This window comes from Xenopus tropicalis, chromosome 4 (genome assembly GCF_000004195.4).
Source record: "Xenopus tropicalis strain Nigerian chromosome 4, UCB_Xtro_10.0, whole genome shotgun sequence".
NCBI classification, from domain to species: Eukaryota; Metazoa; Chordata; class Amphibia; order Anura; family Pipidae; genus Xenopus; species Xenopus tropicalis.
In genome coordinates, this window is record NC_030680.2 from 67133391 (window position 1) to 67140537 (window position 7147).

A 7147-nucleotide genomic window follows, 5' to 3' on the forward strand; every position below is an offset into this window, starting at 1 on the left:
AAAATGTGATGAATCCTGATAAGATATTTGAAATCAATAAAAGAATATTACTGACCCATAACAAATGGAAGCAGCTAAATGTTACAGAGACTGGAAGCCACAGAAGGAATTCATTATGCAGAAATATAATACTGTACCAAATTATGTTACCTTCTGGGTAGCCTGGCAAGGTATGGGTTCCTTTAATAGCCTGGTACAAAGTAGAAATGACACACTTGCTGAATTTATGGTGAGAGTGAATGCAGCACTCTCTATTTTACTGGAACAGGTAAATGAAAACCATATTATTGAACAAGTACAATATAATATCAGGAAGAACAAACCAATACAGTAATACAATTTGTTAACCCCTGTGCATACCTCCCAACATTTGAAAAATGAAAAGAGGGACAAAAAGTTTTGGCGGCAATTTTTTTGACCACGCCCACTTTTGTGGCCACGTCCCAATTACCACACCCCATTTTTTAAAAAAATACTCCTTTTATATAGTTGAAATGGCAGGATCAGACGCGAATGTGCTATACCCTCATACTGTACTACCTAAGGAAAACAATATAGCAACTCCTACATTAAAATATAAATATAGAGAGAAGGCAGTCAGTTATAAGTGAGTTATAACTATGTACCAGTTTTGCCCCCCATACACAGTGCCCCCCATACACAGGAGCCCCCCATACACAGGAGCCCCCCCTTACACAGGAGCCCCGCCACACACAGTGTCCCCCATACACAGTAGCCCCCCATACACAGTACCCCCATACACAGTGCCCCTATACACAGTATCCCCCCATACACAGTGCCCCCTATACACAGTAGCCCCCCCATACACAGTACCCCCTATACACAGTAGCCCCCCCATACACAGTACCCCCTATGCACAGTAGCTTCCCCATACACAGTACCCCCTATACACAGTAGCCCCCCCATACAAAGTACCCCCTATACACAGTAGCCCCCCCATACACAGTGCCCCTATACACAGTAGCCCCCCATACACAGTGCCCCCTATTCACAGTGCCCCCCATACGCAGTGCCCCCCATACACAGTGCCCCCTATACACAGTAGCCCCCCATACACAGTGCCCCCTACACACAGTAGCCCCCCATACACAGTGCCCCCTACACACAGTAGCCCCCCATACACAGTGCCCCCTATACACAGTAGCCCCCCATACACAGTGCCCCTACACACAGTAGCCCCCCATACACAGTGCCCCCTACACACAGTAGCCCCCCATACACAGTGCCCCCCATACACAGTAGCCCCCCATACACAGTGCCCCCTACACACAGTAGCCCCCCATACACAGTAGCCCCCCATACACATTACCCCCCATGAGCTCCTCCTTCGTCTGCGGCTCCTCTCCTTATGCGGTGGCAACAGGCCCTTTTATAAGGTTGCGCCCGTGCATAATGACGTCACACCCACAGGCGCAACCTTATAAAAGGGCCTGTCGTGCTGTATAAGGAGCCGCATAAGGAGTAAAGCGCCGGGCAAGTTTGAACGTCCGGCTCCAGCCAGCGAATCCCGCTGTGCTGGATAGTTCAATTAATGTCCCGCAATGCGGGACATTCATGGAACTATCCGGGACAACGGGGTGCGCCATGAAAAGCGGGACTTTCCCGCGAAAAGCGGGACAGTTGGGGGGTATGCCTGTGGTGCACCACATATAGCTGAGAGTTCAGGCCTGCTTGTTGTGTACACTTTATGTTGGTGCGCACTTATCTGTAATCCAAGGTATGACATCCATAAGATCCAGTACATTAGATCTATAATCCGGTGATGTTAATCTATTCAGTGTTCCCAGTATTTAGTCCTGGTTCTCCTCTTGAACTGGGCCACTAACAAAGCAGGGGTGACTGACTTTAACGGGCACAGGAACCTGGGGCTCTAACCTACTCTAATCAGAGAAGGAACCTGACTACTGAACCTTCTGGTTCTTTTAAAACAATTCCCTAAATCCCTAACTGGGCCCTAAATCTGCACTTGTTACAATGAGGGCCTATTGGAACTGGAACCTAATGGTCCTAAGGTGCAAGGAGAGTAAAATCCTTCCCTGACTGACACTTACTGGCACACTAAGGGGAACCTGCAGTTGGTGCAGCCTTTCCTGCACTTTTTCCAACCATGCATCCCAGGGGGTCTCTCTCTCTCCCTGCTGCCAGATCTGTGCATGCTCTCTCCTTGCCTTATTGCCTTGACTTCCTCTTTCCCATCTCCCCTTGCAAAGTCACATGGTATCAGCCTTACTGTTTCCAGATTGTCTAAGGCTGCCATCTGCAGGCTGGAGGTGACATTTGCACAGTCCTCATTTGCCTGCCTGTTACAATACCATGTACATTCTGCATTTTCTTTTCAGTGAATGAATAAAGGCTTGGGGCCTGCACAACAGAATGAGACTAGTGCTTCTTCACCACAGCCACCTTGTGTAGTCACATGGCCCTTTCTGGTCATGTGATGGGAATGAAGGCTAATGGGTAAGGTTGTAGGCATCCTAAACAGATTTAGCACTTGACCCCTCTTTTCTTTCTCTAGGCCTGGGCCTTTATGGTCTTCTCACAAATCTAAGCCTGTTTTCAGGGACTGTCCTTTCATTCAGAACAGCTATTTTTTGTTCTTAAAACTTCTGTTTCTCCCAAAATGGCCCCCATGTTAACTGAGAATACAAATTGAACCTTCACCCGCACTCCCTCCACTCTCCGGTAATCACTCAACGTTCGGTGCACAGTGTTCGGAAGGATCGGCACCCTCCTCACAGACTCCCAATAGATAGATAGCAACGGCACTCAGGAGCTTAATACGGGACTATGCCCTTCAAATACTTTATTGCGGAAAATGTGGCATTTTCCGCAATAAAGTATTTGAAGGGCATAGTCCCGTATTAAGCTCCTGAGTGCCATTGCTATCTATCTATTGGGACCCCATGTTAACTGACCATTCAGCATAACTAAAAATTTAGTTTAGCATAACTAAAAATTTAAATTTTTGGCCACTCTCACTTTTGTGGCCACGCCCCAATTACCACACCCCATTAAAAAATACTCCTTTTATATAGATGAAATGGTGGGATCAGTCGCAAATGTGCTATACCCTCATACTGAACGCCCTAAGGAAAACAATATAGCAACTCCTACATTAAAATACAAATATAGAGAGAAGGCAGTCAGTTATAAGTGAGTTATAACTATGTACCAGTTTTGCCCCCCCCATACACAGTACCCCCATACACAGTAGCCCCCGATACACAGTAGCCCCCATGCACAGTAGCCCCCATGCACAGTAGCCCCCATACACAGTAGCCCCCCCATACACAGTGCCCCCCACACACAGTAGTCCCCCATACACAGTAGCCCCCCCATACACAGTGCCCCCCATACACAGTAGCCCCCCATACACAGTAGCCCCCCCACACAGAGTAGCCCCCCATACACAGTAGCCCCCTATACACAGTACCCCCTATACACAGTACCCCCATAGGGCTCCGCCTTCGTCTGCGGCTTCTCTCCTTATGCGGCTCCTTATGCGGCGGCGACAGGCCCTTTTATAAGGTTGCGCCCGTGCGTAATGACGTCACACGTACCCAGGGGTGCAACCTTATAAAAGGGCTTGTCGCACTGTATAAGGAGCCGCATAAGGAGAGAAGCCGCAGGCTCCAGCCAGCGCATCCCGCTGTGCTGGATAGTTCAATGAATGTGCCGCAATGCGGGACATTCATGGAACTATCCGGGACAGCGGGATGCGCCATAAAAATCGGGAGTCCCACGAAAAGTGGGACAGTTGGGGGGTATGGTATTATATAATAAAAACACATTGTGATATCATGTAATAAAGTACAGGTATGTTGTACCTGAAATTTTCAGGAGAAAGCAATCCTATATACAATAACTAGGTGTTGTTAAAGTGTAAATCACTGGGGGCATCCAACAATGATTAAGATTGCTTACCTGATACCCTGGCTCCTGTAAGCGGAAAACTGCACCAGCCAAGGGTATTTCTGCAGAGTATTCTTGTCCCTGTCTTCTTTGGATTCTTCCAACATCTTTCCTTCTGATCCAGGCAGGCGCATACGCAGTAGAGTCGGCTCTTTCACTCTAATGCGCTTGTCCATGTCTGCATCTGGCGAAAAGAAGAGAGAAGAAAAAGACAACACCAAAGAACTTCTGCAGAAATGCCCCAGGCTAGTGCAGTTTTGAGCTAACAGGAGCACTGGCCTGGGGTATAAGGTAAGTTATTACAATCATTGGGCCGTGCCAAATATTTGGCACACCTCATTGATTAAGACTTTTCTTCTCCTTTAAGGTAACGTTGGGTGATATGTAGCAAGCCACTTAAGGTTTATATAACTTTGTAACAGGCAGGTTTCAAAAAGTTTTAAAAAGTGTAAATAATAAGAATATGTTGCACTATGCATAATACACATGCACAATAATAATACCATTGGAAACAATAATTTCTGTGCACTTCTGGCACCAGTATTTACAGTGTTAGTGCTGCATACACATACTGTATTACTACAGATGAGACAAAAGCTGCAGAACTCACCCCTGGTGTTTTAGGCAGCAGGGAAACATCAATGATTTTGAATTCTGATTTCAATTATTTTTGGTGCTAGAAAATAACAAAATAGTTCTTGTCTATAGTGTAAAACTATTCCTAAACACCCAAATATATTTCAATAAGTTATGTTCCTGTGGCCACAACCAAGCTTCTGTAGGTGCAAAGTGAATGTACAGGGGCTGCCAAAGCAGTAACAGCTCCGGGGGCCACATCATTCATTTAAACATAATTGTAAGCATTTAGTTAACAATATATACTGTATATACATATATATATATAGATACAAACAATTCAAAAAGTAGCACACCAAAAGTTAGGAACGCTACCTGGGTGCCTGGACAATAGGATAAATGTATAAAACAGCAGAGAAGACCGGCACTCACAGGCAATTTTTCACAATGGAGTCATCAAAAAGGCATAAAAAACAGTGAAGTTCTTTATTAGTCCGACGTTTCAGTTCCTACAGGAACTTTCATCAGGGACAACATTGCAGTGCACATTTGAACGCTATTTAAGCCCAAAAGGGCGCCAAAAGATGGTTGCTAAGCAACAACCACCAAACAAATAAATAAACTTAATGTCAAAAATAAAATGAAAACATACAACATAAATTTAGACAAAACAGTATCGGGAGCCTAAGCTCTTTCAGTATGATCTCATGCGCAAGGTACATACAGAGAGACAGAAAAACTTAAAGGTAGTCAGCACGATCTCCAGAGCGCTATGGTCACAGCGCTAATCCCTGCATAACACTATGTCAGCGCCAGAAGCCAGGTGCCCCTTCTAAAACACACACTCCGCACTTAAATCTGGTCACAACTCTAGTATGTTTTCATTTTATTTTTGTACCCCAACGGTACTTATTCATAGGCAGTTCTATGTACCGTTGGGGTACGAAGCGCGCAAGGCAGCGTATTTTGGGGTTCATATGTTTTTAATATAGCTTTTCAAATAAAAATGTAATTCTTCTTTTTGAATTTTCTTTTTGATTTTTTGTTAAGTTTGGGATACAATGGATAAATCATTTATTAGTGGAGACTGATGTTTCGGCTACAGCAATAACCTTTGAGAAAGCCTATTGCTGAAGCCAAAGCGTCGATCTCCACTAATAAATTACCTAAGTGTTTCTACGTAAGACATGTGAGTGCCGACCTTTCTTTCCTGGTGGATTTGTTACCTGCATACTGGACTGCACCCTGGCATCCTACTCTCCAGTATACATGAGTGCCAGTTGCATTGACTGTGAGTTATATATATACAGTATATATACCAAATCCTTTTCTCCCTCTTTTCATTTTTCAAATGTTGGGAGGTATGCTATATATAATACCTACAATTCCCACAGATAGCTTAATTAATCACACAGCATAGCTACAGGGCCCCCAAATCACAATAAAAGCATGTGAATACCCCAGGTCACCCAGGGCCCCTGCCGGCTTGGCCCACTCTGGCCAGTGCAATGCAAGTGAGGCAACCCTTGATTGCCTGCTCCCCCCTCCTCTGTGGCAAGCAGGAGTGGAAATACAATTTTTGATAGTGAAGAACAGGGCCTCAAAATCTGCAAAGGCAGGGCCTCAAAAGCTGCAATAATAGAAATCCAAGCTAGGGGTAGGCAGAAGAGATACCTGCCTTGCTACCCCCTCACACTCTTTTGTGCCCTAGCCACATGCCTCTTCTGCCTACCCCTAGTTCCAGTTCTGGTGTTAGGTACCTTAGATTGAAAGCTTAAGTGGTAGAGGGACTGATGTAAATAATGTATAACCTCTGTAAAGTGATGCGTCAGCTCCATATAAATACCGGAAAAAATGATGGGTACCTGGAGCACATGCTTTTGCCCTGCTTGAGGGCTAAACCCCAGCGGGTCCTGTGGTCACACCCCTTGATGCCCATATACCAGATTCTAGTGCCTGTGATTAGATACTGAGTTCCTCAATCATTTCTGTGGAAGCTCTGCTATTGAGTTGGTGCATCAGCAGTGGGATAAGGGGTTGCTTTAGGGCTCACACTCTGCTGTCTTTTGCTCTTATTCTGTGGTTCTGGGTCACTTCTTTAATTTTCAATGAAATGTTTCCCCCAAATTATGAAAGTGGTCATCTGTATTGGGATCTTATACTATTTAGCAACCAAAATTCCAGTTCCTTAAGTTCTCAGTCTGTTGAACAGTAATGTATAAGCTACATAACCTTGCTACAAAAGTGGTGCCATATATAGCATGCACCATAGCCAGTGCTGCTGCAATCTCATTAGGGCATAGCCAGTGCTGCTACAATCTCATTAGGGCATACACAGTGCTGCTACAATCTCATTAGGGCATAGCCAGTGCTGCTACAATCTCATTAGGGCATAGACAGTGCTGCTACAATCTCATTAGGGCATAGACAGTGCTGCTACAATCTCATTAGGGCATAGACAGTGCTGCTACAATCTCATTAGGGCATAGCCAGTGCTGCTACAATCTCATTAGGGCATAGACAGTGCTGCTACAATCTCATTAGGGCATAGACAGTTGCTACATTGGGCTAGGTGGGGGTAGGTGCAAGTGCTAAAGAGTTTTGGATCCTGTAGGGTGCCATTCACTATGCTCATCGC